Here is a 27,217-nt window from a genome sequence, read left to right on the forward strand (position 1 = left end):
GTTCTTACTGTAACTCAGCTGTTCAAATTAGTTTAAAAATAAGCAATAATGTGAACATTAGTAGAACCAAGACAGTGGAGATATGTATCTACTTATAGAGTCATTCTTTTACAGGCATGATGACTCATTTATGTGGAAAATGTGCCCAGGAGCTATGTCTAAATCTGTGTTCTAGTCATCTCTATAGAGCAGAAGTTTGTGCATTATCTTAGGAAGGCAGGCTTAATGAATCTCCCTAGAAAGCTTTGGAGATTCTGTGAGGAGTCCTCCATGGAGGTCAGAGATATAGAAAGCTCCGTATTGCTATTCCATATGCCTGTTCACCCTTCCTATTAGGAGGCTGCAAATATAATTAGAAGACAAGCACCACAGATGCTGCAGTTTACAATATCCAGAAGAAACTGCCGAAATGGGTAAGACATGAAAGGATAATTTTGCTTATACAAAATAGCAGACTGCAAACTAAAACCAAGAAAAACAAACAGGCAGATGGGAAGAGTGGAGAAGGCACTGGCGCAGCTGTGAGCAGGATTTAGACACCCAGATGCAACATAATTTGGGGGGAGGGGTGGGAGAGGAAGAGCATCTGAAAGAAAATTAGAATCACAAAAGATGCTGAAGAATATGAGTTTCTCATCTCTCCACCTGCAGGTTAAACTTTTTCACCACTTCCTAATACAGTGGTTGCTGAAAGTCATTTCCTGGGGGATGGAAGAACAGGACTCTAGGACAGAAAAGATAAATAGACGTCATTCTTAGCAAAGAAGGCAGCAGCAGTAAAATCAACAGCTATGATTGTGATAAAAGAAGAAAAACATAACCGTTACCCAGAAGAGGGTGGATAGTAGTGTTTAGTTTTATTATTAGCAGCACTATTTACATAGCAGCACATGTGCATGCCTGCCTGTCCAGATAGAGCTATGGGCTTGGGGTGGGGCAAGAGAGAGTCATTGCTTATAGAGTTTCTACTAGGCAGTAGCCCCTATGATGGAAACTACACATATCATCTTCATTAATCCCCCGCTTTCCCACAACAGCAACAAATTAAAAAAAAAATCAATGATGTATTGTTTTTACTGTTTGGGAGGATTAGGAAACTAAAGGACCAAGGGGTAGCAGCCAGGATTTAAATTTAGATCTTTATGATGCCCTAGAGGGTATTCCTCAACCACTTAAGTACAAACACAAAGCAAAGTCATCAGGAAAAACATTTCTGTTATGTAGAATCAAACGTAACACCAAAAGGGAGCAGCAATATGTTCTTTAGCAAATTGTGACTCAGAAAAGAAGAAGCTTCTGTCAGCTAAGGGAGATTCAGCAACTGGGTGCTTAGCTCTGCCATGCCACAAGAGCACCTCTTCGCTTCTCTAAAAGTACTTAAAAAAAAACTGGCTGTTTATGCATTTTTATTCTCACTATGTTGTGAGCCCCTGCAGGACAGAAATTGGACATTACTCATCCATATATGCCCAGAACCCAGTAAAAAGCCTAGCCCTGCATAGAGCTACTGCGTGGCTGGACTCTAGGAGTCCCCAGTTACACTGGTGTTAATGTGAGTGATGGAGGCAGGGCTGTGCTCCACAGGAGGCCCACAGAGAGCAGGTGTTCCCTAAATGATGACAGAGGGATGGGCTTGTTTCAGCCAGCCAGCTTCTAAGAAGTTTCCAGTGAGAACGAACTGCTCCTTCCCCTACATTTTCAGGGCATTCTATTTAGTATGCACCTTTTCCCCTTCCTCCACCCCACCACATTCTCATCACAGTTCTGTGTGTCAGGATGATGTTTATCCCTAAGGCTATTTATGGGCATGACTGGATTTTATCTTAGCTTCCTTGAAGTGGCCTGGTCAAGTGAAATGAGTCTGTATTTTAAACAAAATAGTGTGCTTCTTTCTAAAACAAGATTTTTTAATCTATAAAATATAGCTCATAAAACCCTTTTCACACATAATCTATGCTAAGTAATATCTTTTTCTTTATTGTCTATTTCATTCCTCCCTCCTGGTGAGCACACCATGACAGATTTCCTTAAATGAGTGTATCAACTGTTTCCCAGTGGCAATAGGGCCGCTCTGCCTGTTACTGCAAAAAATGAGGTAGAGTTCCCATATCTTGGAGAATATATCTCTTCATGGGAAGAGAAAAATCATAGCTCTGCATTCCAGCTCATGGGCTGTTTGCACCAGCTATTTTGGGGAAGGGGAAAGCCAGTCTCACAACACTTTCCCCAGAGAAAAGATGCCGATCTCAACGTTAACCATTAGGAAACATCATTAAAGCAGATGAGAAATGGGCTGCGGACATTTTTATGAGCCCAAAATACTCCACTTGGAGGTTTTACGGAGACCGCAGGAAGCCAGAGAGACAATGACATCCATACCCTTTTTGTGGAGTCTGCTGAGCTGAGGAACAATCTTTGTGCTCCATAGAGTGTGTTTTTGCAAGTGTAAATTACCATTGGGGGCCATGTCAAAGTAAGCCTTTTTCAGAGACTTGCGCACCTGTTGGAGATAGAATGCTCTAGGCCAAGTAGTTGTAGGCTCACTGTCCATATCCATCCAGAATTGCAAAGAAAATACTTCCTTTTGATTCCAGGACAGTCTTGGAACTAGTCTTTAGAGAAGGCTATTCTGCTTAAATCTGCATGGTTGCAACATTACAACAGTAATCTCTATATATTGGTTTTCTTATTTTTTCATATGACAAAACAAAGCTCAGAAAGGTTGAGAAACTTGCACACACACACAACTAGTAAGTAAAGGAATCAGAATTTGACTCTGCGTGTTCTTCCTTATGGCACCACCTCCTTATCCAAGCCCAAAGATGTAGATTTAAGGCAGGGACAGGAAAGAGGGTGTGCATACAGACGTGGCCCCAAATGCCGTCATCTCTCAGGTCTTTATTTAGGACAAGCTCAGCAGAGATATTTTTTCTCTGTAAATCGGGAATTGTGTTTTTAAGGCATTAAACCACACAGTGAAAATAGGAGAGAGGTGAGCAAAGTCCTGGCAGGTTGCTTTCTGCCTTCAGTAATGCAGTTGTGTGTTTTCCTGGGAGCCCTAGAAGAGGGATGGGGAAGATGGTCCAGAATAGTCCTGAATTGTAGAGCTTTCCTATTTATACTGACATCTCGTGGTAGTGCTGTGTGACTGCAATCTGCATTGTCTTGGGAGCCAAGCATTCAACTTTACCAATATTCATTTTACTCGTTCGTGAATTAATTGAACCAGAAGTTACTAAGCAGTTGGTATTTGCCAGACACTGTGCTAGACACTAGAGAATACTATGACCTGCTCACAGAAAGATCCTGGGAAAGACCAAATTGGAAACTCTTAAAGGAGCTCAATGCTTATCAAAGCGTTAAGAACAACAACTAAGTGAATGTAGGTGAGAGAGTTGGCCAGGTACTTAGTAATGGTGGTACTATGTCCTCTGCATTTATCATCCCATTGAATCTTCATAATGATCCTCACTGGTGAGTATTCTCATTCAGATTTCAGATGGAAGGAAACTAAAACTATAAGAGGTTATTTAAATCACCCTAGTTTAAATACCTCCTAAGCAGTGAAGTTAGGATTTGAACTCTGATTTTTCAGATCTCAAAGCCAGAACTATACTTCTCTGTGAACAAACAGCAAGAAGAGATTAATTCCAATGGTCATGTGTCATTTGGAAAGGGCTTAAGTTTATTTGCATGAGATTTAGCCCATGACAATCATGGGGTGTCAGACTTCCTAGATGTCTACTGGTTAAATGAAACTAGTTCTGTTCAATTTAATTTAATTTACCACCAAAACCCTACTGCTAACATCATTGTGCATGTTTCAGTTGGTCGTCTTCTATAAACTCATAAATACATGAATATATAAACAAAAAAAGGAATCATACTGTATATGCTGTTTATAACTTGCTTATTTTGTCTAATTTATTAGCTTCCTATTGCTAAACACCAACTTATCACAAATTTAGCTGAAAACAACTCCCATTTATCTCGTAGTTCTGCAGGTCAGATGTCCAGGCAGGCTCGATTGGATTCTCTGCTTAGGATCTCACAAGGACAAAGTCAAGATAATGTGCCCAGCTGGGCTCTTATCTGGAGGCCCTGGGGAAGAATCTGCTTCCAAGCTCATGCTGGTCTTGGGCAGACTTGAGTTTTTTGTCACTGCAAAACCGAGGACCTTTTTTATTCTTGCTGGGTGCTGGTCACGGACCAATTTTGCTCCTAGAGGATCCACTCAGGTCCTTGACAGTGATCCTCTATTTCAGCAATGGACAGCCTCCTCCATGTCAAATCTCTCTGCACTTCTAATCTCTCGAACCTTCTCTTCTGCTATTATCTGGGAAAATTCCTATTTTCAAAGGGCTCTTACCATTAGGTTAGGTCTACCAAGATGACCTCCCCTATCTTAAGATCAACTGATAAGTAACCATAATAACATCTGCAAAATCCCTTTTGCTGTGTAATGCCACTGGGGCAAAAGTCATGGGGCATTTTAGAATTCTGGCTACCACATTTAACAAACATGTTTTCAAAATATCTTTATTGACAGTCTACTTTGTGTTTGAGTCTAGGCTCTAGAGCTATGATAGTGAACAGAATACATAAAAACTCTGCATTCATGTAGCTGACATCTAGTGTCCTGGAAAGAGATTTTCTATATTGAGGAATATGCCTATATAACTTTTCATTTTTATAGATATGTAATCCCACTGTATAAATATACCATAATTTAAATAAGTACTTCCAGCTATTAAATAATTTAGATTCTTTTCAATTTTTGCATTTGTAAACAACATGGCAATAGAATTCTTTTGCACTATTTTCAGATAGATGCCTGGAAATGGAATTTATAGGTCAAAATGTATTATTTTGACACATGATATTAAACTGTTTCCTGGAAAGCCTTGACAATCAGCATTCCTGCCACCATTGTTTTTTTTTTTTTTTGTCTTTGCAAATATTTCTAGTGAGATTGAATTTTTTACCTATATATTATGTACATATATAAGTATATGGTATATTTATAATGCTTTTTATGCCTTTCCTAGACACATTTTTTGATGTTTTTTTAATAGAATTTGTTTTTCTTATTATATCATTTTACTACAGTTATTTAAAGTATTAACTTTGCTGTTATGTATTACTACAGATTTTATGCCAGTTCATTGTCTTTCAATTACATTTATGGCATCTTTTGATATAACATTTTTGTAATCCAATTTATTCATATTTTCTTTTAATAGTTGGTAAATAATTGGATTCATAGTTGGTAAAGCTTTTTCATTCCTTTATATAAGAATGCAGATATATGTTTGTATACACGTATATATATTTTAAACTTTTATTTTAGTATAGGAATATTTAACTTGGTAATAAATTAGGGACTACACATTATTTTTCAGAAGTGTAACCAGATGCTGTGCCATTACTTCATGAATAAACCAAACGTCTCAACATGCCCTCAATGTTTATAAATACTTTTTTCTCTTTCTTAACTTTCTATATATTTTCACTGCTTGGGTTCCCTTGGATGATCCCACAAGAATTTTATTGTTATAACTTTAGGATGTTTTAATATGATAATCCCAGTCTTTTTTCATTACTCTTCTTAAAAATACCCTGGTCAGTCTCACACTTTATCCTTCCAAATGTGCCATAAAAATAATTTTAATTCAAATCCAGACTTGTTAGTGTTCAATCTGAACATGAGAACAATATGGAAAGGCAATATCAGCTTTGGAAGCCTGTGAATTAACTTCATATGTCCCTAAGTCCTTCTCCTAGCCCATCCATGCTCCATTTCATGATTACCTGAGAGTCTCTGTGATACCTCACTCTCTCCTTTGCTTCCTAATCGACCTCCTGCAATCACTAACCTACACAAGCTGATGACACCCACCATTCTTAAATATGTCAGTTGTCTTCTTCCAGACCACTACTGGGTTAATCCTGAGTGTCGTCTTTTCGCCTAATCTGTTTAGTGACCTGCATATCAGCTTGCTGGCTTCAGGCATGTCCAAGTCATTCTCCACAGGCACGGTCACAATGGCTGTCTAAAGGCTCACTGGTCATGCCTCTGCCATGCATTTGACCTCTTTTCAACTGTCCTCATCACTGATGACAGGAAGTAGAAGCTCTTTAATCTAAACACTCTTCACATTTTGGTCCTTACCTATCTTTCCAAGTTCACCTCCCTTCAGACTCTGTTTTACAATTTAATTCCATCTGCCTATACCTCTGTCCCCATACAGGCTATTTCGCACCTCACCTTCACATATTTCTAGATGGTTTCCCTTCACTGATACGTTCTTCCTCATTGCTCTGGTTTCCCCTGCTCAGGCACTAACACCTGCATCTCCTTAAAGACTGCTGACTTTGTCTCCTTTGAGAAGTATTCTGTGATATCCTCCAGTTCCTCATGTCCAGCCCCAATTTCCCAAACATATGATGAGCAAGTTGATGATTTTTCTCTGTATTCTTACATTGGGATCACCACAGCTCCATAGAATTGATGATTTCTTATTTAGGTGCTTGTTTTTGATAAATACAAGTTACATGACATCTCAAGTTATATATCCGTGATGTATAAGTTTATAGCTCCTATCAGTTATGGAAGAACCTAATAAACCTATTTATACATTTTACTACTTTACAATCTACTCTTCAACTCTTTAACAGCAATTTAAGTTTCTGTAACACTCCCACCAAAATTCGTCATCTTTATCCACCCTTTCCTCCAGTCTGACCTCTTCTAATTTTTCACCCTCTCTTGTGATCATGACCCTTAAAAACAATTTGATCTCCGCTTTAGAGGAAAAATGATCCTTTGTTTTAGAATATTTGTCTTATTGTTTAAGCATGGATAATGTGGATTTTGTAAAGCCTTCCTCTCTTATTGCTAAATTTAGAATCTCAAAACTAAAAGGAGCAGGGAATTTTATTTTTCCAGGCTAGAGAATGTCTTTGTTACCAAGTTCACATGTATTAATACCTCCTGAAATCCAGTGACTGCAGTTCCTGGGAGACAAGAAGGAACTTTCATTGAAAATGCTCTGCCTGGCTCTGTAGAACTCTCTGAAACGAACCTCACTTGTTATCCAGGCCACACTAGGTTGCTATGGAAACCAACATGTTAGATCAGCAAAAACTAAGACAAAGATTTGGAAGAAGTCACTGATGCTGCAGTCTCTTTACCTTCTTTTCAGCATCTCTCATTCTCTTTCTACAGGCTTGTATGTATGCGTGTGTGTGTGTGTGTGTGTGTGTGTGTGTTTGTATGCATGTATATGTGTGTATCTCTGAATGAGTGCTGGATGTCAAAACCTGCATGTTCCCTTTTCACTGAGCATATATGCTTTTACACCCTTCTCAGATTTGGGACAACCCGGACTGTCTTTACTATTGTTGGGGCTTCTTCAAATAGGTGGTCCAGCTTATAGGTCCACAAAAAGAGCTTTGCCTTTCCTATTAATATCTAAATGGTCTCCAGAGAAGAAATGGTTATGTAAGGAGAAATAACCCACCATCAGTCCTGAGGACCAAGCCACATTCCACAGAAAAGAAAATAAAAACCTGCGGTCAGTGTTTTGCTAATGTCTCTGCTGTTAATCCAGGGCGGGAGTCCAGAGCCAGGGAAAACATTTCATTCAGACCTTGGAGGCTCTTGTAAAGGTCCCTGTTTCAGCTTGGTCAGGGAATTACCCACCCAGCGGCGCAGTGGGAAATGTTTCCGACATTCGAAATTCCAGCCGCGTGTTGCAGTTGCTTTGAGCTCTAGTTTGGAATAACGTATGGTTGGCTTATGCTCATGTCGGCTTTTTCATTCACTAGGGTGCTGAGATGGCAGAGATCTAAGTTGCTGAATGTCCTTAGCTTTATCTACCCTGGACCAGGAGAGAGATATGGCAGCTCCTGGTTACTCAGGCATTTGAGGCAGTGTGTGGATGTGAATTAAGCCTGGAGTTCAAACCCCTTAGGGTTTGAACACTGAGTTCTGAGCACTGATCCTGTGACACATACTGTCCTGGGTGTTTCAAACAGATTATCTGAAACTCATTTCATTCTCACATCAAACTTGCATGCCACATATTATCCAAGTTTTATAGATACAGGAACTGAGGATCAAAGAGGCTAAGTAAAATGACCAAGGTCATGTACCTATTAAGAGGCTGGTGTGAGATTTGACCTCAGGCCTGCTGGGTATCAGAGCCTATTTTGAGTTTTGTTCCCCCTACAATTGTTCCCATTATAATATACTATTAGAAGGACACACACACACACACACACACACACACACACACACACACACACACACACACACACACACACACACACACACACACACACACACACACACACACTGCCCTATAGTTGCACACTGCAATACTTGCCTAGCTATCTATATATACAAATGATTTCAGAGGCACCATTAGAGAAAGTGTTAATGACTCCATGAAGGGCTGTCTTTCCCACTGGGAGAATTGAGTGCCCAATTTAGGATGAGTCACAGGAAGAAAATTAACACTTGATTCCTTTTCTCCTTCTCTCCCTTCTTCCCTCTGTCCCTCATAATAATTCAACAAATATTTTTCGAATATTTATTCTGTTTCAGCCTCTGTACTTAGCATACGGCTGAAGACATAATCTCCTAGTTTTGGGCTTATGTTTTCATTTTCCTTTTGGCAATTTATTTGTGGGCATGTGAGTGTGTGCTATGAATGTGTGAACAGTTCTTAATGTAGTAAAATTCTTCAATCTGTCATTTATTTAACACCTTTTATCTTATTTTAAAGAGCTTCCTACCTCATATAGCAATGCCCCTTACTGACTGTATTCATAAAGTCTTAAAGTTTTGTCACTCATATTCTAAGACTTGATTTCACGTGAAGTTGATTTTTGTATAGTGCAAAGTAGGGATCCAGTTTTTATTTGTTGGTTTTTTTTTCAATTAATAAGCAAACTTATAGCCTCATTTATTGAATAGTTCTCATCCTTCACTGACCTGTGAAACCTTGTACAAAGTGTCTATTTTAAGGGCCCTTTAGATCACATTGAATGCTCATTTTTTCTCAATGTTCTTGATATTTATAAGACCAAATGTGAAATTGTGTATTTCCATTAGTATTTCTTTTTTGATACCTGAGTCCGTTGGTAGTGGATTCCAAATATGTGTTGTGTTAAATACATATTTGTTGTTAATTGATTTCTAAACTGTATTTTGATGAGAAATACTGGTAAATATGATACTATTATTTTAAAACTTGTTGAGAATTACTTCATGCTTTGCAAAATGACAAACTGATGTAAAACTTTCACATTTGCTTGAAAATTATGCCTGCTTTGCAATTGTTGGAACCCTATTTCAATAACTGATGGCTCTATACCTGTTAGAGTGACACCGAGTAGCATTTAAATTATGGTGTTGTGTAGAAAGTTTGGCACCAGTTCTCCTGGCCTTGCTTTCCCATTACAAGTAATTTGGCAAACTTATTTATGAGTTTGTTAATTAACAGTTAAAAATGTTCAGGATAAAAGTGTAGGTGACTACTATAGACTACAATCAACCTATATACAAATTGCAATTGTAAGGGCTTATGCAACTTCTTGAAGTTAAATTTAAGTGTTATATATACATTGCTATAATCCTAAGTATATTTGCTTCTTCCATTGTGCAACATAACATGCCAGCTGCACCATACTTGCTTTTTAACTTTATTATAACTATAACACAAAGTAAACTGCACAAAGCTGAATGCATTTTTACTTTATTTATTTTATTTTATTTTATTTTTCGAGACAGACTCTCATTCTGTTGCCCAGGCTGGAGTGCAGTGGCACAGTCTTGGCTCACTGCAACCTCCACCTCCTGGGTTCAAGTGATTCTCCTGCCTCAGCCTCCCAAGGAGCTGGGATTACAGGTGCCCCCCACCACGCCCAGCTAATTTTTGTTTTTGTACTTTTAGTAGAGATGGGGTTTCATCATGTTGGCCAGGCTGGTCTCAAACTTCTGACCTTAGGTGATATGCCCTCCTTGGCCTCCCAAAGTGCTGGGATTACAGGCATGAGCCCCCATGCCCAGTCGCATTTTTACTTTATTGCATTTGTTTCTTCGCCTGTAGCAAACATATCCATGTAACCATCACTCAAAAAATATAAAAGATTACATGGATCCCCAAAGTCTCCCTCTTGCCTCCTTCCAGGCATTACCCCACTCTAATAGGAAACACTTGTGTGATCCTGATGATCATAGATTCATTTGTCTGCTCTTGAACTTATAAATGGAAATAAACAGTACTTTAATTCAACATATTGTTTATAAGAGTAATAATTATTATTACTAGAGTTCATTCTTTTATATATAGTGGCACTAACATATGTCAATTCATTAATTCATTGTAATATGACTGACATTTGTGTCATTTCTGGTTTTGGGTGTTCATGAATGATGCTCCTGTGCATTCTTGTGTGGTCTTTTGGTGCAGATAACCATAAATTGTTAATTATGTACTGAGGAGTACAATAGCAGATTATTTTATATGAAAGTGTTCAGTATTAGTAGGTACTGCCAAACAGTTTCCCAGAGTGATTGCACCAATTTACGCTCTCAAGAGCATGAATGCAATTATATATTCCCACTACCAACAGGCATTGTCCTCCCTCTTCTTCAAATTTTAGGCATTTAGGTGAATATGTGGTACTCCTTCATTTGGGATTTAATTTTCATTTTACTAATGACTAGTGATGTTGAAAACATTTTCACATACTTACTAGCCTTGGCATATCTCCTTTTATTAATTGTCCCTTAAGACTTCATTGAATTGTTCATTTAAAATTTTGCATTTTTTTCTACTTGACTTCTAGATACTGTTTGCTTATTCAGAATATGAGTCCTTTGTTGAATACATATTTTACAATATATTTTCTTTGTTGGTTTGCCTTCTTGGTTTATATATTGTGACTTTTGATAGGCCAAATTGGATTTCAGTGAAGTCCAGTTTATAATCTTTTCATGTTTCTACTGATTGTGGTCTCTTATAAAAAGTATTCCATTTACTCCAAAATCGATTCTCTATTATCATCTAGATACTTATATTGTTTTTCTTTTCACATTGAGATGTACAATCTATCTGAAACTTATTTTTATGTAGAAAGTAAAATACAAGATTTATTTTATTTCATGTGGATATGCAATTGACTGAGCTCCTATTAGTGAAGAGAAAATCTTTTCCTCCATCACAATTCAGTTGTTTCTTGTCATAAATTGGTTATTGTAAACCGGTTAGGCTGCTTCTGGGCTCTACCTTCTGTTTCATTGTTCTATTTATCAGTTATTATGCCAATACTACATTAATTATGAAAGTTTTATAAAATTGTTAGTATCTGTTATTATATCCAGTTTGATCTTTATGTTCAAGAATAATTGTATTCTTGACCTCTCATTTTGATACAAAATTTAGAATAAGCTTGTCAATTTTCACAAAGTGTCTGCTGGGATTTTGTTTAGAATTATGTTCCATTTGTAGGCCAACAACAGGTGTTCAATATACCATCTTCAGTGATACAATATTCAAATTGTATTTTCCATTCTTGGAGCTGATACATTGAAATCATTCTGTTATTGACCTTGTAGTCACCAAACTTGTTACATTTAATTATTGCCCCTAATAAATTGTCTAATAATATTTTTTATTTTCATGTACACATTCATGCATCAGTGAATAATAAAAATATATTTCATTCCTATATTTATGTCTTTTGTTTCTGATGATTGCTGTGTAGACGTGACTAAGCTCCAGTTTGATTTTGATGAGAACATCTTCTATTCCATCTTTCACAATCTCTTTACTAGATATGGAGATGTAAAATTGAGAATGAATTGTCCTTTAACAAAACCACAAAGGTAAAAGAGGCATGGTAAACTCAGGATTCTATTTAAAGTAATTTTTAATTATACCTGTTTGGTAGAGTCATAACTCTAGACTCATAAATCATAATTCTATAGAACTGCACTTGAAATCTAAAATATAGCTAATGGAAGAAAGTACACTTTCAGTATATTAATATGCCAAAACAGTGTATTAATATGGCAAAAGACATCAATGGAAAATTTGCTTTGGTCATTTTCTAAGGATTATTTAATAACATCTGAACATGTTTTTGATAGAATGATAAATATAAAACAACATGCATATGTATGAATGTCTGTATACTATCTGATAATTTACTAATTATGGTAAGCAAAACATGTAGAGCTATAAATAAGAAATACTGAATTTTGCTATGGTTATTTTAAGATTGGACATTTACAGGTGGTTTTTAGTTTATGTTTTCCTATTATACTGTATTTTCTAAATGTTATTTCTAGTTTTAGTAGTATAGATCAAATAGGTTTGTCTTTGAGGAATGTAGCTTGTCATGCTGTCTGCAGATACTCCTAATTTGTATTCTAGTGGATTTGTTTGTGCGTTTAACAGCTTACTGTGTTAGCAGGCATTGGCATCTAAGTCTATTTCATGATTTTAACTAAAATGATTGTAGTGATTCACTATTAAATATGGAGGAGGCTGGTATTGGTTTAAGATAGGAATTTCCACAAAATCTGGATTAGAGTTTTTGATCTCATTTCTGCTACTTTCTGTTTCCAAAAAAGATTGTCAATTGAAATTATATTTTATTCAGATCCCATACAATATTAAAAATCAGATTCATTTTTTTCTTTTATAAACACTATAACCACATCATTGAAACAAAAACTGCAGTTAATTACAAGTTAAAAAAAAGAAGAAACCAGTAAAACCAACACTCATAATCTCCCCAGAGATAACCAGTATCTCTAAAAACTTTTTCCTCTAAATACAATCAGTATATCCACATGTGTATTTGGTAACACAAAATAATTTTTCACTAAAGATTTGTAAACAACTTTTCATGTCAATGAATATTTATCTATGTTGACTCTTTAAATGGCTATTTCTTTGTATAGTTGTACCATGAAAATTAACAAATCTCAAAAAGCAGTGGAGTAAGATTTTGTGATTCTAGGCAGAGGATAAGAAAAATAAAATGCCTCCCTCTCTTTCCTGTAGAGTAGATGAGTATGATTTTCTGGTCATTGTTTAGTCAAGCTATGTCAAATAGGGTCAATGCAAAGGATGAGGGTGCATGGCATGGTGGACTTGCCTCTATTTTTTTTTTTTTACCTGAGAGTTTCTATTTGGCCTTGGCACTCTAGTTCAAACTTCTGCAATGTTGGCTTTTGGAGCTGATGACAGTGCTTGATTTGGGCTCACAGATTAGGTATGTAGGTGTGAATGAACATTTTTCTGAAGGTGTAGTTTATGTGTAAAAAATATATAAGCATATATTTTTACAGAGAGAGTCAGATACAAACATATAGACATGAAGCATTTGTTAAGGGAAAAAATATTTCTGAAATCTAGTAAAACATAGACGAATGCTTCTAGATTCTAATTGAATGAATATTTCCATGGAAACTTTGTTTTTTGTTTTTTTTATTATTATTATACTTTAAGTTTTAGGGTACATGTGCACAATGTGCAGGTTTGTTACATATGTATCCATGTGCCATGTTGTGCTGCACCCATTAACTCGTCATTTAGCATTAGGTATATCTCCTAATGCTGTCCCTCCCCCATAACCCCACCGCACAACAGTCCCTGGAGTGTGATGTTCCCCTTCCTGTGTCCATGTGTTCTCATTGTTCAATTCCCACCTATGAGTGAGAATAGGCGGTGTTTGGTTTTTTGTCCTTGCGATAGTTTACTGAGAATGATGGTTTCCAGTTTCATCCATGTCCCTACAAAGGACATGAACTCATTATTTTTTATGGCTGCATAGTATTCCATGGTATATATGTGCCACATTTTCTTAATCCAGTCTATCGTTGTTGGACATTTGAGTTGGTTCCAACTCTTTGCTATTGTGAATAGTGCCACAATAAGCATACGTGTGCATATGTCTTTATAGCAGCATGATTTATAGTCCTTTGGGTATATACCCAGTAATGGGATGGCTGGGTCAAATGGCATTTCTAGTTCTAGATCCCTGAGGAATTGCCACACTGACTTCCACAATGGTTGATCTAGTTTACAGTCCCACCAACAGTGTAAAAGTGTCCCTATTTCTCCACATCCTCTCCAGCACCTGTTGTTTCCTGACTTTTTAATGATGGCCATTCTAACTGGTGTGAGATGGTATCTCATTGTGGTTTTGGTTTGCATTTCTCTGATGGCCATTGATGATGAGCATTTTTTCATGTGTTTTTTGGCTGCATAAATATCTTCTTTTGAGAAGTGTCTGTTCATGTCCTTCACCCACTGTTTGATGGGGTTGTTTGTTTTTTTCTTGTAAATTTGTTTGAGTTCCCTGTAGATTCTGGATATTAGCCCTTTGTCAGATGAGTAGGTTGCGAAAATTTTCTCCCATTTTGTAGGTTGCCTGTTCACTCTGATGGTAGTTTCTTTTGCTGTGCAGAAGCTCTTTAGTTTAATTAGATCTTCCATGGGAACTTCGAAAACAGTGATTAAGAAACTGTTATATAGGTATCATGTAAATATAAAATATTCAGTTTAGAAAAATTTGTTGTTTTTGAAATACTGAAGATGAGGCTGGGTGTCTTATGCTTGCAATTTCAGCACTATGGGAGGCCAAGGCGGGTGGATCACCTGAGATAAGGAGTTCGAGACCAGCCTGGCCAACATGGTAAAACTCCATCTCTACTAAAAATACAGAAATTAGCCAGGCATGGTGGTACATGCCTGTAATCCCAGATACTCAGGAGGCTGAGGCAGGAGAATTGCTTGAACCCAGGAGGTGGAGGTTGCAGTGAGCCAAGATCACACCACTGCACTCCAGCCTGGGCCCCTGCGTGAGATCCATTTCCAAAAAAAAAAAAAAAAGAAATACTAAGGATGAATAGTTTAAAAACGGTTTTTAACTGTGCACTTATTTTTTCATTTGTATTCTCCATTTAATGCCTTATACATGTAGTCAGGTTAAAAATGGTAATGATGTTGTATTAGTTTGTTCTCATGCTGCTAATAAAGACATACCTGAGACTGAGTAATTTATAAAGAAAAGAGGTTTAAATGGCTCACAGTTTTCCACGGCTGGGGAGGCCTCAGGGAACTTGCAATCATGGTGAAATGGGAAGCAAACACATCCTTCTTCACATGGAGGCAGGAGAGAGAATGGAAGTTGAGTGAAGGGGGAAGTATTTTATAAAACTATAAGATCTTGTGAGAATTAGAACAGTACAGGGGAAACCATCTCATGATTCAATTATCTCTACCTGGTCCTGCCCTTGGACCAGGTAGATTGATTGTTTGCCCTGACCTTGAGGATTATTACAATTCAAGGTGAGATTTTGTGTGCAGACACAACCAAACCATATCAAATGTTGATGAGTCTTCACTCATTGCCAGCAATTATAGAGAATAAAAACAAATGGCATTGGCTCATTGTAGGCATTGATATTATTTTTCCTTCCTGCTCAAAGAAAGGACAGTTTAGTCCCTTCTGTTTTTTAATCCAGCGTGGCCTAGTATTCTGGATCCTAAGGAATGCAGTCCTTCATGCTTTTCTGTGAATTTCTCTAGGATATTCACAGAACATCTCACTTTCCTATGGGGACCCATCTGGGATATCACCTACACACATGCTATATTCTTATACCTCATGGTGGCGGCAGCAGTCATAGCAGCAGCAAATCTTTATTGAAAGCCAGATATTTTGGCTCTTGCCAGAACATTATATTCCTTTCTTCAGAAATAACTGTACAAGATAAGAGAAAAAGTCTTCTATATAATCTGATCAGTTAAAGCATTGTTTTCATGCTTTAATTAGGACAATGAGTCCAATGGATACTAGGAGTAGAATGAGTGAAATACCCTAGTTTGGCGTTTATGCTATAGTTAGGCATATCGTATCACATTAAAATTATACAATGACCCTATAGGTAAGTGATCTTACAACCATTTTTATGGATTCAAAGACAGAGGCCCGGAGACATTATGCACCTGGTCAATGTTTGGACAGTTTTATGCAGCAGTGTGAGGATTTTAAATCAAGTCTCTGAGATACTAAAGCCATGTTTTCTTCCAGTACATTTTATGATCTCCAAAAATTATAAGAGGCAATGATAGATAGTTCCAGAGGCCACATTCATTGTGGGCATCAGTGATGTTTTTCGAGTTCACTGATCATGTGGTTTCAGTGTGAAGGGGGCATATCAATTACATATAAGTGTGGTTTGCACAAGGGTCAAGGTTATTAATAGCCTCATCAATAAAGTGAATGAATTTAATTTTACTTAATCCAATATGACTCAATTCAATTCAAGCTAAAATTACTTTTTGAGCACCAATTAGATAGTCAATTATCTGCTGGGTCCCTGTGCTGAGGACAGAAAAAGTAAAGGCCTGAATTTTGCCCTTCAGAATGTCATAGTACAGCTAGTGATACAATTAACAATCATGGAACGATCCACCCACAATTTCGTGTTAACATATATCCACTGCTGTCATGTGAGCTGATGACTGCAGCAGACGTATAGAATTTGAATCAGACATGTCAGGTACTGGATGTATACTCTGACACCTTCTACCGTAATAACTGGAGAATTCTCTCATGTATACAATAGGGATTAAAACATTTTTCAAGAGATTATTCTGAAGATCAAAATCAATGCTACTTTAGAAGTTCATTTTGATTGCATCTGAGTCCTGAAGCTTGGGCTCTGTCGGAGACTTCAATTAAATGTGAGGGTCTTCGTCTCCAGATAACTGATTTTTTTTAACTTCTATTTTAGAATCAAGAGGTAATGCGAAGGTTTGTTACATAGGTATAGTGTGTGATGTTGAGGTTTGAAGTAGGGGTATTGATTTAATCAAGACATTTAGTTAAAGGCTAAGACTTCTTGAGAGAATAAAATGAACCAAGACCTTGATTTCTGAGGTTGAAAAGCAGAAAGTGAGCATGCTGCACTGGATTTATCCTGTGTAACTCATAAGTCCTTGTAAAGGAACCATCATACCTGGCGAAGTGGGTAGATGATTAGGGAAATACATCGTGATCCAGCTGTCTTCGTGACTGAAACTGAACAAACTGTGCAACTTGGAGTTGAAGCAGTTTTAGTCTAGGACACTTCTGACTGTGTGTGTATCATGGGAAGAGAAAATGCTTTCTCCCTCACCTTGAGGAGACTTAATGACTTGGATTATTTAGGGCTTGTGCACTCCATCTGTCAGCAGGAACAGGTGGCTCAGGAACTCCGGTGGCATAAGTGGCAGGAAGAGAAACTCAGAACTAGATACTCATGGTGAGACAGATTTGTATGTATTTTTACTGCATTATTATTATTGGTGTTATTTCCACTGGACGTCAGGCTCCACCATTAGCTGAGATTGCGGCAGCCTCATGCTGGCCATGAAGCAACACCACAGTCCATACGAGTTGTGTCACCTGGACGCCAGCTCTCCAGGCCAGAGAATCTAGAAAGCAGGTAACACTCTTGGGGTCAGAGGTTGGCCTCCCTGAGACCCATGAAAATACTGGGGTGAGGAACTCTGTGAAAAATTTGGGAATTTGGCTAGAAAATGTGTAGTGTCTTAGAAAAAAAAATTTAGTGGAATTAGAAGAATGGACAAGAAACAAGTTGAAAAGTGAAATAGTAGTTTGAGAGTTTATGCCATAGGTCAAGCATTAAAATTGCACAGTGACCTATAGGTTAGAGGTATTATAACCATTTTTATACATTCAAAGACAGAGCAAAATTTCTATACTTTTCATAGGGTTTCTTAATTCAGTATTTTCAGGGATCTCAGGGAGATGAATCTATGACCGTGACAAGGATGTCGTCTGCTTGCTTTAGGGCTTTATTTGCACTCAGAGGCTAGAGAAACCTGAGATATACCTGGAGACTTAGCATACATTACCTAGCCCTGACTTAATAATGTTAGGAATTACTGTTATTTTGAACCTAGATGGAATACATTCCTTAAGAGGATTTACTTGGGTAGCAAAAATGATACTGAGCCATGATAATATTTTCTCTGTCAGAAGTGAGTTTGGTGACTACCAGATTTTTTCTTAGCTTATTGATTGTTTGCGGAAGACATTGTTGTCAGAAATTAACAGTTTTGCATATTTATACGTGAAGGACACCTGCCACAGGCAGACGATCATCCTAGCATGGCTGGAGCCCTCGGTCAGCAGAAATAGGTGGCTTAAAAGTGCATTGAAGCCACATAACTTAGGGTTGCTTGAAATCTGACCCCTGAGAAACCCCACTCAGAGGGTGCTTGAAACTTATCAGAACAAATGTTCTCACATGTGTTGGTGAACATGCAGAGGGTCACAACCCAGGACTTGTAGGAAGTGGGAGATGACTATCCTTTATTGTTTGTTTACTATCTGCATACACCAGGGTCTGGGTGAAGCATCTTCCATGTGCTATATTTGCCCTGATTCTACCTCTTTAAGCCAGCTGGACTCACCTGTGCACCAGGCTGTTACCAGCGGATAAAGAGGAGACATGTGCTGACAAGCTGTTCTGTATCAACAGGCTGGTCTCCCTCTTTCTCTCTCTATTTCATTTTCCCTTCTCTCCTCTCCTTCTCTCCCTCTCCCTCTTTCTATCTTTTACTCCCCCCCGCCCCGTGTCTCCCTCCCCTAATCTATCTTCTCAGTTTGTATCTCTGTTTAGTGCTTTACTCCTAGTTTTGATGTTCCCTTCTGGGCTCTCTTCTGTCCCTCATATGATTTAGTTATTTGGTCTTAGTGTGATACTAAGATTCGCCAAAATCCAGAGCATTATCTCTTCTTGCTCTTTCATCTCAAAGATGCTCCAAGACAATAATTTGTCCTGAGGTTGATTATGGAGTCCAAGCCATGACTTGAACTGAGGGCTCATACAGACTTATGATACACCATGAGCGGCTAAAATTCATGTCACCAAGTGCAATGCCAAAAGTTCCCTGGAAGGTACAGTTGGTTTGCTATTTCAGGATTGCTGCTGTTGGAGTTGGTGGGGGGAGTGGATAGTTTTCTTTCCTCATAAGTGAAAATGAGTTATTTGTGGAAGCAAGGGAGTCTTAGCAGTCAGAATATCCCACATGCCATTCCCATCCCACCTTGGAAATCCACTCAAGGAGACTCACACACAGACTGGATGCTCTGGTTACCAGGACACTGTGTGAATTGTATCTCTGCCCTCATATTACAGAAGAGGCTGAGTCCCGAGGTGGGGTCAGTGGTAGAATTGTTGTTGGCCACCTGAGGACTGACTGCTCTGTGCCTGTTACTATAATCCTGTGAGCCTTCTTGCTTCTGGCCTTTGAGATGTTACAGAATGGGAAAAAGCCCACTAAAGTTCTGGGCTCATTATGATGATTTTTAATGTCTTAACTGGAAATAGGCCTTACTAATAAAGGTGTCCTCAAAAATAATATTAGTTAATTACTATTCAATTTATAAAATAGATTTTTTTTTCACACGTACCAAGTACCAAGTATGAGGTTTGGGCTATGTGGTGATCTTAAAAATTTTACATGGTCATGGAAGAAAACAGAGAGTAGATAAATATGAAAATTAATGACAAAAGATGAGGATAAACAGTTCTCAGTGCTTTGAAGTATACCCCAGAGTGCTATGATAGGGAGTTCCAAGGGTTGATACTCTACTGGGGAAGAATAGAGTAGTTCTTTCTTAAAATGTGAAAATGAAGCCAAGCCTGAGGACAATGATTGAGCTCAAATCATGCTAAACTGAGATATTCACCCTCCCAATGCTGTACATGCCCCACAGAGCACAATCAACCATGGTGTAGGACCTGACTCCTTGATGTAAGCTGAATTCGCTCCAGCCAACTGCATTTGGTAAACAAGTCTCATGTCCTAATTCTCAAATGGAGACTGTAAATGGCTCTGCTACCTGTCTCATAATTGTTGTAGTGAGCAAATATGATACTCTTTATCAAATCCATTGACATATTTAATGAGGTATGCCAGTGTTGATTATTACAGGGGATAGGAAGAATATATTTGAGTATCAACTGTGTGCAAATGATCTATATCCTACAAGGTTTCATATAGGTTCATGTTCATGTTCAGTAATCCTAGACCCACTGTGCAGGTCTGTTGTTATTTCCATTTGAAACATAAGCCAAAAGCTAACACCAGGAAGAAAACTAGGAAATCTGACTCAAACTTTGAGTTAATTTTTATATTCTCTATTTGAATGCCACTAATTCACAGATTACATGAAAACTATCAGCAACAGCAGCTTCTAGAGTATAACCCTACATTTATCTCTCTCTCTTTTTTTTTTTGTTGAGATGGAATCTCGCTCTGTCACCCAGGCCGGAGTGCAAAGTGTGATCTCCACCCACTGCAAACTTCGCCTCCCAAATCAAGTGATTCTTCTGCCTCAGCCTCTGGAGTAGCTGAGACTACCGACGTGTGTCGCCACACCCGGCTAAATTTTTGTATTTTTCGTAGAGGCAGGGTTTCACCGTGTTAGCCAGGATGGTCTCGATCTCCTGACCTCATGATCCGCCAGCCTCAGCCTCCCAAAGTGCTGGGATTACAGGCATAAGCCATCGCCACTGCACCCAGCTCATTTGTCTCATTTTTAATGTCTAGGGAGGACAGAGGTACTCAGTCTGGGACACTTGCAGAGTAACAGTTGCAGGTTGCATATCCTCTTAGCATTCTAGGAACAGGATGCTGCTGAGCTCTAAAGCTGAGGTAAGCCTCCAGCATCTGTAAATAACAGTCTCTGAAATATTTCTATTGACATTTTTATTTTGCTCTCACACTTTTTAGATTTTTTAACTGGAATTATGAAAATTTTCAAATCATGTGAATATGATTAGACACAGTTAAACACTCATACTTAAACCAGAAATGAAGAGTATGGTAGGATCTCAGGCCCATCCTCTTTTCACTCATGTTTGTAAGAACCCCAAACTTTATGGCCCAAAGACACTTGTTCTCTTTCTGTCTGGTAGTGATGTTTCCCGTGCTCTAGCTGCATGTGGTCTGGTCTGCAATGGGGCATAGGTGTTGACTTCAGGGATTTGCCTGGGTCTTAGTTTTGCTGCAGCATTTGCTGTCAGCACTGTCCCTAAGCCCTGGGAGTATTGGTGGATGTTTGCATAAGCCTTGCTCTGCATCCTGCTTGCTGAGTCTGTGTTGAAGCATAGCTCTGTCTCTGGCATTTTCTCTGCAATATCAGATTTTCTGTGATCTGGAGCAGGAGGAGGGACATTTAAAATACTCCTTTTGGAGAGAAGCATCACCTTAGATTGTGTGTTTAGCATCTGAACATGTGGACCCCAGAATACTTCCTGTGTTGTATCGTTAAATATCAACTGAGCAGGAGCAGCTCAAGAGTAGTTCGAGGGGCATTATTATCACTTCATGTCTGGTGTCATCTGGGCTGCATTAGCAGCAGTTGGAACACCCCCAAACAATGACTCCATCCTGTGGGTCTCTGGCTACCTTGAGGCCGGATGTGACTGCATTATTTGTCTTACATGGTGCAGATGCAAACAAGGCAGCTGTGATCTGTAAAATTTCAGATGATGGATATTTGCCCTGCCTGCGTGCACGAGTTACAAGTGAAGAATAATTAGAGTAATAGCTCCATAGCTACACGTTGAATGTAAATAGGGTGACCACAGCCTTGGGTGTGAAGTTTGGGCCTTGTTCTTACAGATCACAGCCAAGGATGCTAAGGGACAGGTGGGCCTTCAGTACGCCTGGGAGACACCTGAGTCACAAAAAGCACTTCTCCCTCAACCTCATAGTTCAAGTGAGGAGAAGAAATGACTGTTCTGCTTGCCCTCTATCCACACTAGCAAAAACCACCAAACCAGTCAAAACTCCCTGAAACTGTCTGGTGTCTGCTCAATGGTCGACCACTTTCATTTACACCTCACTAATCTCAAACTTACTCTTTCCTCCTGCATGAAAAATTTAGCTGCTATCAGCAGGAAATATGATGAGCCCTCACAGGGAACATGCAGCTTTGTCTCAAAATGAAAAGTCAGTTTACTCTCAGCTTTTTCTGTTCGTGGCAGAAAGGGCTCTGGTTCATTTGCTGCTCAAATATAGACCCTTGAACTACTACTGTAAGATCCTTGCATACAGACAAGGGACTGAATTGATTCATATATCATTATTTTCATCAAATATAAATAATAAGTCCTGCTAATTAGAACATTCTCCTTCCAGACCCAGCACACTCTCATTTCACCAGAAAAGGCAAACATCTGAAAGATTTTTAAATGACTTTATCCTTTGAATCTCTAGCCACAGAGAGGAAATGGAAAATAAATATATCATGCTTACTGCTTCAGAGTATGGTTAGCTTGTCTAGAGCTGCATTTAATTAGATTTTCAGCTGTACCTCTGTGTCACTCTGAGTCTGCAAGCACATTTCCAAAGAGATATATGCTATGTATATATTTTTCTAATTTCAGGATTCATCTCTTCCTTTTTCTCTTTCATCTTAATCAGAAAGGTTATATGAATTGGGGGGAAAGCATTAATTTTGAAATTGTCAAACTTTGGTTCAAATCTCAGCTCCCAAATTTACCATGGGAAGATGAAATCATCTTATCCTCTATATAGTTTCATCTACTATAATATATATATTACTCTAAATATAGTATTAGTATTTGTGTGTGTATATATATACATATATATGTATACTTTCTTAAGTGTTCTGAAAACTATCAAATAAGATAAAATATTGAAGAACCAACTGCAAGGAAGTGATAGTATATATTTATTCGTTCCATTTTCCATTTCTTCCAAGGCACCTCCTAGTGGAGATGCCATCTGAAGCTGGATCTCAATTTTGATTTGAAATACCCATATTTTGCTATTTAAAAAAAAATTCAACCCTCCACACCCCTTCTTACTTCTCAATCTTTACTCTCTGTACAGTTCTGAAGATTACCCAGTCTTCCAGCTTCTAGGCACTCCCCATCCTTTGCAGACTGTGTACCCCAACCAAACCAGCCTTTCTAAAGCAGCACATTTTACACTTATCTCCAGCTTCAAATTGGTTATGGCTGAATTGCCTACATAGGCAATTTTGAAGGTTGCCATTCATTTATGCTTGCATTCATTGATCCAATAAAGAACTGGACATTGAGCATCATCATAAGACCACACATTTAATGGGGAAACAGAAAGAAAGCAATTGCGAATAATGTGAGGAATTCTAGACTAACAAGGTTGTAGTCTCTTCTAAACTGTATATCCTCAGCTTTAGAAATTTAGGTTTGCTTTACTTGACTTCTGTGTATTTTTTCTCAATGGTGAAAACTTTGGATTAATATTTGAGGATCATGCTGAGTTGATGACAAGCAGCTAGATATGGCACTTTCCAAGTATCTGTTGTCTTGGTATAATATGAATGGATACCCAAAGGTAGATGTTTTGCCTCTTTTATCTCTGAATTCTCAGATGGCACTGAACATGGTCTGCTTTTTCCAGTAAATGGATGAGTGATGAACAGAATGGGCACTAGCTTTAGAGACAGACATTGAATGAAACCTCATCTTTGTCAAGTACCAGTTGTAGGAACTGTAAATGAGACTTTGTTTCTCTTAAAAATCAGTTTTCTTAGGTGTTAGGTGAAGCTGATAAAAACTACATCAAGGATTGTTGTATTAATTAAAATAAGTTAGGTGCATAACTTGGAGCTTAGTACACAAAAGGTGCTCAAAATTTCTCAGTTCAGTTCACTTTTCTTTCCCCTTCCCTTATGAAAAATCTACTGAGGTAACACAGATAAGGCAGTTCTTACAATGCCTACAACCTCCGTGCGCTGTGGTAGGCTAAGCTGCTACTGTAGAGCCATGCTTCTGCATGGCAGGAGTGAGGGTAAATCAATACTTATCAAGGATCTCCCGACTCATGTCTCTGAGAGCCTTGCATACCTGAGACCTCACTACTTAGGAACCCTGAATCAGCAGGCACATAAGTATAATTTGTCATTTAAATAGCATCTAGCCCTTTGATATTGGGTAAAAACTGCATAAACATCCATGAGTGCTGCCCTTGCTTTCTGCATGAACTCTTCACTTTCCTTTTACTCCTTCTTTTAGAATATTAGATGAGGATATTTCCTGAACCAGGTACATAGATCTTTTTGCACATTTGTTCTGATTTTACTGAAAAGGAACTTTGCCTCAGGCTTTCCAAATAGTTGAAATTCTCAAGAACTTTAAATTCCTTTCTGCATAGACAAAAGGAAGTGACTTATTTCCTACGCTATGAAACAGTGCTATATATTTACGGATTTTTGACAAGTACTTTCAAGTCACAGGGCAGTACACACACACACACACACACACACACACACACACACACACACACACACACACTATCTCTATCTCTATCTCTGTGTCTATTTCTATCTCTATCATCTCTATCTCTATCTCTACTGGAGTTCCATGAGAGGATAAGAGACTGAATGTTCGGGCCACTGGAGGAAGTAATCTAACCTTTCCACCATATCTTCATTAGTAGCAAGGCACTTAGAAATTCTTTACTGAATGACTTTCTTGCAATTAAAAGCATATGTTTAAACTATAGAACCAGGCAATACATATTTTTATACGTTATGTTTTTCTTTATGGTTTCTCCCTGAGAGATTCAAATATTAAAGCCATAAATTCTAAAATAGAGACAGAATGCTAGCTGTGGCTGGAAGCAAAGGGACGACCACGTGGCTGCAATCTGGGCTTGTCTGATGCCTGGACCATCACATTGTTCAGCCTGGTCTGTCTGATGTATGCTTGAAAGAAAAATTGGGCAAAACCAGAAGCTACAAAATAGAATTTGTGGACAGTATCCACCCCAGTGTTCTTTATGGGTGTCTCAGAGAAAATATACGTTTAAAATTTCTTTTAGTATTTTAAAAAGGGGTTTTTCTTCTCAGTTTTTTTTAAGTTGATATATGATATTATATGTATTTATCACAAACAACATGATTTTCTATGGACTACATATATTGTGGAATGGTTAAACCTAGCTAACTAACACATGTACTACCTCACATGGCCATCACCTTTGTGGTGAGTCTGATTAACATTCACTCTCTCAGCGTTTTCAAGAATACAATATGTAGTCATAAGCTCTAGTCACCATGCTGTACAACAGATCTCTTGAACTTAGTCTTCCTACTTGACTGTAATTTGGTGTCCTTTGACCAAGGTCTCCCCAGCCCACCCAATACATTTGTTCTTTTATGTATTCACTCTGTTGACAAGTTCAGAGCTCCTACTATGTGGCAGGCACTACTGAGCTGCAGGAGCTATAATAATGATACAATGAAGGAATAAAAGATTTCCCTTAAGAATCTGATGAGAGGCTGAAAGGTGTGTCTCCTGCTTTCACTCATTCTGTCTTTAGTCACAACAGGGATTCAGCTATGAGTTGAAAGCTGAGACACAAGCTGAAAGATGACATATAATAAAAAAGAGCCTCCTCATCACCCCCACCATAAAAAAGCATAGATTACTGAAAGAGCAAAGGTATAAATATAATGATTCATTCAATATGGAAAGAAATAAAGGCTCTAAGAGACTTTTGCATGAGAGGAAATGTGAACTTGGAGCAGAGAGAGAGATCCCCCACATCAGTTGAGGACTTAGAAGCCTCTGCCTAGCCTCCGCTCATTGCTGAGCCAACCCCAAAAGGCTGAAGCCCCATGCCTCTACTGGGTGGGGTCTGGGGCTATGTATGCCATGATTCTGTGTCTTAGCACCATGGTGAGCTCAAAATACCTGCCTAACTTCTGAGTGAGAACCTTTCACCTCACAATCTAACAAACTGTAGGTATGCTTGGTGTAAATCCACACTGGGATTAGTCTGGTCCTGAACTCTAGTCTGCTTGACTGAAGTCAAGAAACTCTGAACCTTTTGTCCCATTACCTACTCCTAAATAGCCTGTATTGGACAGATTTTGTTTTTATTTGTCCAGAACTCATAACCTCCCTTACTTGGGGAAACTCTTTTTTTTCCCTTCAAAATCACAGGATTCTGAGTAATGAGCCATATTCCTCTATAACCAAAAATTGAGCTTAACATGAACCCAGAATTGGGCTTGCCACTGACTTGGGCCAAGTGAAATTTATAGGCAGAATTTTTTCAATTTGCTTATAGAGGAGAAGGAAACTTGACTCCAGAATCAGAGAATAAGAGAATGCTCACAGATATATTTCCTGACATAGGAAGAAAGCCTTTTTTAGTGCAGTGGTAAAGAATAATCAAGGAAAAACAAATATAAGAGAGAATTAGAGAAAGTCCAATTGATCCAGTCATACCCAAGATTATCACCAATTCTTGATTTGTTGGTTTTTCTGCTATAAGCCTTCTCTTTTATTTATTGTTTATGCTTATTTGAGCTCATTCTTTATCACTTGAATCTGACACATCTGTAGAGATGAACTTGGTTCCCCAAATCTGAACAATACTGAATTTCTGTTGTTGATAGAATTTGGATAGACCACACTACTGGTTTAATCACTTTAGGTATTGCTCATTTTTATAAAACTCTTTTGCTTATACCTCATTGGTTAGAATGTAATCACATGACCAAATCTAACTGCAAAGGAAGCTGGGAAACATAGTCTTTATTACATACTTGGCTAATCACTGGGGGTCTCTTATCTAGAAATAGAGACAGAACATATTGAAGTAAATGACTACAGGTTTGACACACTCCAAGACTGATTGCCAATTTCCATTTATTTCCCCTTAAAAAACTACTAATGATTTTAAAAACTTTGTAGAAACATTGAAGAAAGATCAGATAAAGCATCAGATGTACAAACAAAACAAAGGATACGGTATCAGGGCCATGTTATGATGATTTCATTATTGCAAGATTTATAGAACATTCAAAGATCAATTAGGTCAGTACATTGACATATTAAGAGAAAATTATTATGGTGATCTCAATCAAGGTAGAAAAAGAATTTGACGAAGTTCAATAGTAACTAACGGAAAAATAAACTCTAGGCAAAATAAGAGTAAATAGGAGCTAACGACTCTAACTTGATAAATCTTGGCAAAAAAGGTCTTGCCATCAACATGCTTTATGGTAAAGAATTGAAAGTTCATAATTTGAGTGCAAAAGCCACAGAATTATTTCACCATATATTTTCTATTCTGCT

This window comes from Hylobates moloch, unplaced genomic scaffold, assembly GCF_009828535.3.
Source record: "Hylobates moloch isolate HMO894 unplaced genomic scaffold, HMol_V3 SCAFFOLD_13, whole genome shotgun sequence".
NCBI classification, from domain to species: Eukaryota; Metazoa; Chordata; class Mammalia; order Primates; family Hylobatidae; genus Hylobates; species Hylobates moloch.